Source organism: Triticum dicoccoides, chromosome 7A (assembly GCF_002162155.2).
Source record: "Triticum dicoccoides isolate Atlit2015 ecotype Zavitan chromosome 7A, WEW_v2.0, whole genome shotgun sequence".
Taxonomy (NCBI): Eukaryota; Viridiplantae; Streptophyta; class Magnoliopsida; order Poales; family Poaceae; genus Triticum; species Triticum dicoccoides.
The window spans coordinates 106,671,617-106,681,815 of record NC_041392.1 but is presented as its reverse complement, the minus strand read 5'-3'; the positions used below and the strand labels follow the sequence as shown (position 1 = coordinate 106,681,815).

At 42.5% G+C, this 10,199-nt stretch overlaps 1 long non-coding RNA gene across 1 annotated transcript; it reads right to left on the bottom strand.

Moving 5' to 3' along the window:
• Nucleotides 1-1,486: 1,486 nt before the first annotated feature.
• Nucleotides 1,487-2,874, bottom strand: LOC119334429. The gene is made up of 3 exons (XR_005161324.1): nucleotides 2,520-2,874; nucleotides 1,640-1,748; nucleotides 1,487-1,543 (listed from the first exon to the last, which is right to left on the bottom strand). It is a non-coding gene; the product is annotated as an uncharacterized LOC119334429 (long non-coding RNA).
• Between the last annotated feature and the right edge of the window lie 7,325 nt (nucleotides 2,875-10,199).

Sequence of the window (10,199 nt, the reverse complement as noted above, 5' to 3'; positions counted from 1 at the left end):
TTGTACGGATAACTTTCTTTGGCCATGTTATTTTGAAAATACATGAATGCTTTATTAATATGCTTGAAGTATTATTATCTTAATGTCAAATGATAGACTATTGCTCTGAATCACTCGTGTCTTAATATTTATGCCATGATTAGATTACATGATCAAGATTATGCTAGGTAGCATTCCACATCAAAAATTATCTTTTTTATCATCTATATCTATCTATCTATATCCTATCTGGGAGCAACTAGTATAGAAAATGAGCCTAGGGTGCAAAAATAGAAAAACAAACCTGAGCCATTAGATGCTGAATCATTGGTATAGATTGAGGTGCAGGATTCTCAATGTACATTTAAAGAAACCCCCCTACAACTAGTTACATATAAAAGATAACTTTTGCAGTAACCACCTCAAAGCTCTCATATATCAATCATACAATTCTTCATTAATAAGACTACTTTTCAGATCTGTACAGATGCCCTCTCGTCTTAGATTTATAAAAAATCCTCTCGTCTTAGATTTATAAAAAATCTGCACATATGTACTGTGTGAAGCTTCTGTGTACCTAATTTTTTCAGTAACTTGTGTTATCACGAATCATGCAAGAAATTCAAACATGTTGGTCACCAAAAAGTATGTGAGCATCATCAGAAACATCTTTCAGTACATGATAATTAATTCATCTTCAAGTAAACATAGATTCCAAACTGCACAATCACAATCATGAGCCAACAGAAGAGACATGAATACATATCAAGTGTTACATTGGATTAGAGGATCATTTGTGGTACATCATGGGCAAGATTGACTATGAACGACAAAAATAAATCACAACTCAACAAGCAGTGCCATTAGAAACTGCATCAACTTTCCTAGAATGGTGTTACAGAACAGAAAAGTTGCATCCTTTGCCTCCAGTTCTAGTGCTTCTTGCTCATCATGCTTCTTGTGCTGGGAGAGATCAAACCTAACAAATAAAGTTAAGTTAGAACAGGTCCATGCAAGTGTCATATCTTCACACTTGATGAAGTTTTAACATAGGCTCAAGCAAATTACAAGTTTCAAGGACCACGTAACAGCAGAAATAGCAATGCGAAGAAATGGCAATGAACAAAAAGGAAGATTATTATTCTAATTCAACAGTACAAAACAAAGAATGATGGCATGCATTACATTATGCTTTGCAGTAACTAGTATAACACAACATGACCAATAGTACTAAACACAGGTTGTGAACATTTATAGGACCTTGTAGTTTGAACCATGAAATCTATCGGTTGTTCACATTAGTGCCTACTTGTTCCGCACCTATGATTTGGCATGGACATGATAGATGATAAGGCCGTATATTTTCCTATGAAATATTAATGAAATCATGGAACATGGACAGAAGTGAAATTTTTACGTATATAAAATCCAGAAGTGTGTGTACCTCTTGAAAGAATGATTGTTTCTTTTCCAGTGTACTGGACAAGCATTGGGGAATTAATCTCTACAAACAAGGTACCATTGCTGAAATCTTGATTTTGAGCACTATTGACCGATTCCATGGCTGCAAACAATTTTATAGGAAACAACATCACACAAGGGATTAACAAAATGTTAGGTACCTCAACAGATTATTTACTTTCTTAGACGGATTTCTCACCTGATAGTGCTGGTGCATATGTTGTGGCCATTGCAACTATGGGCTCTCCTGATGGCGAAATAGTGCTGCTCCCCTCCATTACTGAATCCTCAGATGAGATATTTTTTCACTTGTCCCGAGATGAGAATTGCAAAGTCAAAAATGAGATCATCTTTTGTAGTTCAGACATTAGGCACAAAGATCACACAAAGGATGCAACCTAGGGCAACAGTCTATGAATTAGAATATTTACTAGGACATTTCTAATTGTTGGCCATGTATGCATAAATTGTTGGCCCTCAATGCCACCATCTTTGGGAATCATAATTCATACTCCCTCTGTTCCAAAATAGATGACTCAACTTTGTACTAAGTATAAAGTTGAGTCATCTATTTTGGAACGGAGAGAGTATATACTAGGACACTTCTTACTATTCCCTATTTAAATGGATCAATTTCCAGCGGTGAATCATGTATACATGAATCAAAATTTTGATATGCTGACAAATGGACCAATTTCTTTTTTTTTGCCTAGCAGAATCAATTTATTTTCTTTCCAGCTTTTGAAGCTATTGACTCTGTATAAGAACTACAGGTACTAATATTTTTACTTAATTTTCCTGAAGTTCACGCCGGCGCGATTATCTAACCATCCTCAACCTTCCAACTTGATCCTCCAGAATACTAATCAGCGAATCAAAATGTTCAAAGAGATTACCAAAACACCTAAAACAGTAGCAATGCACCATCAAATCGGAGTTGTTAAACTGCATCATTCACTCGACATGAACAAGAAAACAGAACTAGAGAGATGCAGTACAAATCTACATGATAATAAAATTGGGATGTAGCACAAATTTACTAACAAACAAAAGTTAGCACATATTTAAAGGTCAACCACCTCGTCGCACGGGCCGGTTGGGAAGGAGCCGAGGAGACCACCACCGGCTTGCCGTGACGTGAGGGAGGAGGATGCCGGATGCGAGCTAATACTGGAGCATGAGAGAGAGAGAGCGCGCGAGAGAGGCGACGAAGGCACCGCCGCCGGAGCTTCAGAAGGGAGGCTGCGATGAGCAGCGGGGCAGAGATTGCCGACGAGCTCCGATCTGGTCCGCCTCAAACCGGGACGCCACCCACACAATGGTAGGGAGCCGTCAAGAGTTGGAACAACATGGAAGAGGGATCTGTGCCGCCTCTACCGGGCGTACTCGCTCAGCTTGGAGGAGAGATCTGGGCTGCCGCCGCAGCCGCCGTCGGGGAGATTTTGGTTCGTGCGCTGTAGTATCTAGCTCTATGCCGAGTGGATTTGGGTTTGAACGACGAGGGGCATGGGGAACGAAATAGCTTGCAGGGAGGGACTTTCTTGCAAATTTTGCGCACACAGCGACCCACCCAAATCTGGGCTATCAATTTCCCATCCGATGGTACACATCCATTTTTTCTATTTTTGCACCCTAGGCTCAGATTCTATACTAGTCTTTTTCTCTCATTTTTTTGTATTTTTTTGTGGGCTTCTTTGGCCTCTTTTATTTTGATAACCTCAAATGGGACAATGTTCTAATAATGATGATCATCACACTTTTATTTACTTACAACTCAATATTACAACTCGATACTAGAACATAATATGACTCTATATGAATGCCTCCGGCGGTGTATCGGGATGTGCAATGATCTAGCGTAGCAATGTCATCAAAAAATGTACAATCCATGAAAACATCATGCTAGATATCTTACGATCATGTAAAGCAATATGACAATGATGATGCGTGTCATAATAAATGGAACGGTGGAAAGTTGCATGGCAATATATCTCGGAATGGCTATGGAAATGCCATAATAGGTAGGTATGGTGGCTGTTTTGAGGAAGATATAAGGAGGCTTATGTTTGATAGAGCATATCGTATCACGGGGTTTGGATGCACTGGCGAAGTTTGCACCAACTCTCGAGGTGAGAAAGGGCAATGCACGGTACCGAAGAGGCTAGCAATGATGGAAGGGTGAGAGTGCGTATAATCCATGGACTCAACATTAGTCATAAAGAACTCACATACTTGTTGCAAAAGTTTATTAGCCCTCGAAGCAAAGTACTACTACGCATGCCCCTAGGAGGATAGATTGGTAGGAAAAGACCATCGCTCGTCCCCGACCGCCACTCATAAGGAAGACAATCAATAAATACCTCATGCTCCAACTTCGTTACATAACGGTTCACCGTACGTGCATGCTACGGGACTTGCAAACCTCAACACAAGTATTTCTCAATTTACAATTAATCAAATAGCACGACTCTAATATCACCACCTTTATATCGCAAAACTATTGCAAGGAATCAAACATACCATATTCAGTGATCAACAAGCTTTATGTACGATTTTATGACTAACCATGTGAATGACCAATTCCTGTCAACTCTCTAAATGGATATAAGTGAAGTAGGAGAGTTTAATTCTTTCTACAAAATATATGCCCACGCTCTAACAAATATCAGTGAATCAAAATAGCATTCTACAAATGGCGGTTTTCTATGTGAGGAGAAACAGCAATCCAAACTTCAAATGATATAAGCGAAGCACATGAAGCATTCTATAAAGCCATACTCAAAAGATTTAAGTGAAGTGCAATGAGCATTCTATAAATAAACCAAGGACTATCTCATACCAGCATGGTGCATAAACGAAAAATTAAAACTAAATGCAAAAGACGCTCCAAAATTGCACATATCGCATGAACGAAACGAATCCGAAAACATACTGATACTTGTTGAAGAAAGATGGGATGCCTTACGGGGCATCCCCAAGCTTAGACGCTTGAGTCTCCTTGAATATTTACTTGGGGTGCCTTGGGCATCCCCAAGCTTGAGCTCTTGTCTCGCCTCCTTATCATCACATCGAGACATCCTCGATCTTCGAACACTTCATCCACACAAAACTCAACAGAAAGCTCGGTAAGATCCGTTCGTATAATAAAGCAAATCACTACTCTAAGTAATGTTGCAAACCAATTCATATTTTGTTTTTTCATTATAGCTACTGTAATATAACTTTTCTGTGGCTTAATCCACTGATAGGAATCGATAATTTCATCAAAACAAGCAAACTATGCATCAAAAGCAGAATCTTTCTTAAACAGGACAGTCTGTAGTAATCTGAACATTCACCATACCTATGTACTCCAAAAATTCTACCAAATTTAGAAAAAATAAGAAATTTGTATAGAAAGATAGTGCAAAAAGTTTCATAACTGTTTGACGTTCCAGTAAAAAATGTAAAATCATGCACTACAGCCAAAGTTTCTGTCCTGCACCGTACAAACCAACAAGCAAAGTAAACATCCTAAAGGCAAATCTTGGCACATTATTTTTATTTTTAAACCTTATAAAAGCACACAACAGAAATAAATGACTCCCTAAAACTTCCGGGTTGTCTCCATGGCAGCGCTTTCTTTAAAGTCATTAAGCTAGGCATATAGTGCTCAAGTAATGAATCCACCCGGATCCCAAGGTATATCAAAGCCAATTTGAATTAGCAATGATTTGGCATTTAGTAGTGAGCATAAAGCAACATATATCAAGTAATGACGAAGTCTAACTCTCTTCCTATGCATCGGCATGTCATAAAAGAACAATTCATGCACACAAAGTAAAGGCCAATGCATAGTATAAACAGTTTCTTGCAATTTTTTCGTGTTGGAAACATAAAGAGGCGGAGATGTAGTTCCTCTCTCATAATAATTGCAAGTAGGTGCAGCAAGTACATGCATTATCTATCAAAATCATCATGTGTAGTAGTAAAACGCAACCCATCAATATAATCCTTAATAAGGGCAAACTTCTCCGATATAGTGTAGTCGGGAGAATTCAAAAAGATAATAGGACTATCATGTGTGGGTGCAATAGCAACAATTTCATGTTTAACATAAGGAACTATAGCAAGTTCATCTCCATAAGCATAATTCATATTGGCATCTTGGCCACAAGCATAGCAAGCATCATCAAAAAGGGATATTTCAAGAAAATCAATGGGATCATAACAGTCATCATAGCAATCATCCTTCGGTAAGCATGAAGGGAAATTAAACAATGTATGAGTTGAAGATTTACTCTCATTAGAAGGTGGGCACGGGTGATCAATCCGCTCTTCCTCCTTTTGTTCTTCGCTCTCCTCCTCATCTTTTTCATTCAATGAGCTCACAATGTCATTAATTTCTTCTTCCATAGACTCCTGTAAAATATTAGTCTCTTCTTGGACAGCGGAGACTCTATCAATAAAATCATCAATATCGGAATTGAATTCATAATTCTCATAGCAATATTTAAGTATAGCAAAATTTTAGGTCTGTAAACAGCATCATCAAGATTTTTACACTCTTTAAACAAAGATTCAATTTCATAAGCACCCATAAAAGCAACAAATTCTTCTATTTGTTCCACATCATAGTAATCATATATACCATTAGCATAAGATGCCAAGGTTTTATCGTCATTAAATTTTCATGAAAAGGGAAGGTGTGGAGCCTTCATCCTACAGCAACAAGTATAGTCATATCTCAAGCATAGTTCCCGAGCATACCAATGCAACATATGAATTTGATCCCATAATAGTTTCCCTTTTTGAGTCAAGCGATAATCCCTAAAGTATTCACGTTGATCCAACGTGTCTCCCATAACATAATTGAATGGGGTTTTCTCAGGATTATCAAAGTAGTACATAATCTCTTCACATAACCAGCATCGGGGGTTTTAGGAGGTTCCTCATCTCCATGAGTAGCAGGTACACCTAATTTTTTTGGTATTTCGTGTTCCATATCCATAACTAAAGATAGAGAAGAACTTAGAACAGCAAATAAAAATTACTTAGTGATAAAGCAAACAAGCACACACGAGAATATTCACCCCACGCTATGGCTCCCCGGCAACGGCGCCAGAAAAAGGTCTTGATAACCCACAAGTATAGGGGATCAATTGTAGCCTCTTTCGATAAATAAGAGTGTTGAACCCAACGAGGAGCTAAAGGTAGAACAAATATTCCCTCAAGTTCTATCGACCACCGATACAACTCTACGGACGCCTAACGTTCGCTTTACCTAGAACAAGTATGAAACTAGAAGTACTTTGTAGGTGTTATTGGATAAGTTTGCAAGATAATAAAGAGCGCGTAAATAAAAAGTAGGGGCTGTTTAGATAAAGACACAACTAAGTTAGTTTTAGTAAAGATCTTTTTGTTATGAGAAAGTTATTTGTCCCTAGGCAATCGATAACTAGACCGGTAATCATTATTGCAATATTATATGAGGGAGAGGCATAAGCTAACATACTTTCTCTACTTGGATCATATGCACTTATGATTGGAACTCTAGCAAGCATCCGCAACTACTAAAGATCATTAAGGTAAAACCCAACCATAGCATTAAAGTATCAAGTCCTCTTTATCCCATACGCAACAACCCCCTTACTCGGGTTTGTGTTTCAGTCACTCACGCAACCCACTATAAGCGAATCATAAACATATTGCAACACCCTACAGCAGGAATTCCTCACGCTTGCGCGACACGGAGAGCACCATAGGACAGCACCAATAGTAAAACATGCAACTCAAACCAATCACGATCATCAAATAACCCATAGGACAAAATGGATCTACTCAAACATCATAGGATAGCCATACATCATTGGGAAATAATATATAGCATTGATCACCATGTTTAAGTAGATATTACAGCGGGTAAGAGAGAGGTTACACCGCTGCATAGAGGGGGGAAGAGTTGGTGATGATGGTGGTGAAGTTGTTGATGAAGATTGCGGTGATGATTGAGGGAGTCCTGGATTAGGGGGTGTCCGGATAGCCGGACTATACCTTCGGCCGGACTCCTGGACTATGAAGATACAAGATTGAAAACTTCGTCCCGTATCCGGAAAGGACTCTCCTTGGCGTGGAAGGCAAGCTTGGCGATACGGATATGTAGATCTCCTACCATCGTAATCGACTCTGTGTAACCCTAGCCCTCTCCGGTATCTATATAAACCGGAGGGTTTTAGTCCATAGGACGAACAACAATCATACCATAGGCTAGCTTCTAGGGTTTAGCCTCCTTGATCTCGTGGTAGATCTACTCTTGTACTACCCATATCATCAATATTAATCAAGCAGGACGTAGGGTTTTACCTCCATCAAGAGGGCCCGAACCTGGGTAAAACATTGTGTCCCCTGCCTCCTGTTACCATCCGCCTAGACGCACAGTTCGGGACCCCCTACCCGAGATCCGCTGGTTTTGACACCGGCATTGGTGCTTTTTTCAGAGTTTCTCTGTGTCGTCACTTTTAGGCCCGATGGCTCCTCCGATCATCAACGACGATGTGATCCAGGGAGAGACTTTTCTCCCTGGACAGATCTTCATATTTGGCGGCTTTGCATTGCGGGCCAATTCGCTTGGCCATCTGGAGCAGATCGAAAGCTACGCCCCTGGCCGTCAGGTCAGATTTGGAAGTTTAAACTACACATCGAACCTCCGCGGAGACTTGATCTTCGACGGATTTGAGCTGCAGCCGAGTGCGCCGCACTGTCACAATGGGCATGATCTAGCTCTGCCGCCGAACAGTGCCCTGGAGGCCGCACCCGCATCAGCTCCGACCCTTAATTCGGAGCCAACTGCGCCAATCGAGGATGGGTGGTTGGACACCGCCTCGGGGGCTGCAATCTCTACGGCGATCGAGCCGAACACCAGGCCTATTCTCTGCGAAGCCCGTGACTCCAAGGAGCCAGACTCCTCTCCAGACTCCGAGCCCTTCGCGCCCCTACCGATCGAACCTGATTGGGCGACGATCATGGAGTTCACTGCCGCGGACATCTTTTAGCACTCGCCCTTTGGTGATATTCTGAATTCACTAAAGTCTCTCTCTTTATCAGGAGAGCCCTGGCCGGACTATGGTCAGCAAGGATGGGATGCGGATGATGAAGAAATGCAAATCCCACCCACCACCCACTTCGTAGCCACTGTCGCTGATTTAACCGACATGCTCGACTTCGACTCCGAAGACATCGACGGTATGGACGCCGATGCAGGAGACGATCAAGAACCAGCGCCTATAGGGCACTGGAAAGCCACCTCGTCGTATGATATATACATAGTGGACACCCCAAAAGAAGGCAATGGCGATGGAACAGCGGAGGATGATCCCTCCAAGAAGCAGCCTAAGCGTCGGCGTCAGCGGCGCCGGTCTAAATCCCGCCAAAGCAAAAACGGTGATTCCGGCACGGGAGATAATAACACCCCAGACAATGCCGAAGACAACCACCTCCAGCAAGATTCAGCACAGGAGGATGGAGAAGCCAGCCCTCATGAGAGAGCGGCAGACAGAGAGGTCGAGGACGATAATTATATGCCTCCCTCTGAAGACGAGGCAAGCCTCGACGGCGACGAATTTGTCGTGCCGGAGGATCCCGTCGAACAAGAGCGTTTCAAACGTAGGCTTATGGCCACGGCGAGCAGCCTCAAGAAAAAACAGCAACAACTTAGAGCTGATCAAGATTTGCTAGCCGACAGATGGACTGAGGTCCTTGCGGCCGAAGAGTATGAACTCGAACGCCCCTCCAAGAGCTACCCAAAGCACAGGCTGCTACCCCGATTAGAGGAGGAAGCACCTAAACCTACATCACCAGCGCATGATGTGGCCGATCGGCCACCCCGTGGCCGCAACAGAGAAGCCTCTCGGCCCTCCACTCAAGCCGCACCCCGACGCCGCTCAAAAAATACCAAGGCATGGGAAAATGCGCCAGACCTGCGAGATATATTGGAGGACAAGGCAAGGCAAACAAGATCGATCTACGGATCACGTGGGCGCCCCACGGCACAAGACGGTAATCGTCACTCCGGATACAGTCAATCCGGCCGGGCCGAACACAATAGACAAAGCTCGTTTGAGCTGCGTCGGGATATAGCCCAATACAGAGGCGCTGCACACCCACTATGCTTCATAGATGAAGTAATGGATCATCAAATCCCTGAGGGTTTCAAACCCGTGAACATTGAATCATATGATGGCACAAAAGATCCTGCGGTATGGATCGAGGACTATCTCCATCAAATACCTCCCACTCAAGCTTAAAGGACCAGCTCGGCATTGGCTTAACAGCTTGCCAGCAGAATCAATTGGTTGTTGGGAGGACCTAGAAGCCGCATTCCTCGACAATTTCCAGGGCACTTATGTGCGACCACCAGACGCCGATGACCTTAGCCACATAATTCAGCAGCCAGAGGAATCGGCCAGACAATTCTGGACACGGTTCCTAACCAACAAAAATCAAATCGTCGACTGTCAGGACACACAGGCCCTAGCAGCCTTCAAGCATAACATCTGCGACGAGTGGCTTGCACGGCACCTAGGACAGGAAAAGCCGAAATCTATGGCAGCCCTCACGACACTTATGACCTGCTTTTGCGTGGGAGAAGACAACTGGCTAGCTCGCAGCAATGACATGACCAAGAGCCCTGGTAATTCGGATACCAGGGACAGCAGTGGCAGGTCGCGTCACAACAAGCAAAAGCGCCGCATTAACGGCGACAATGCTGAGGATACGACAGT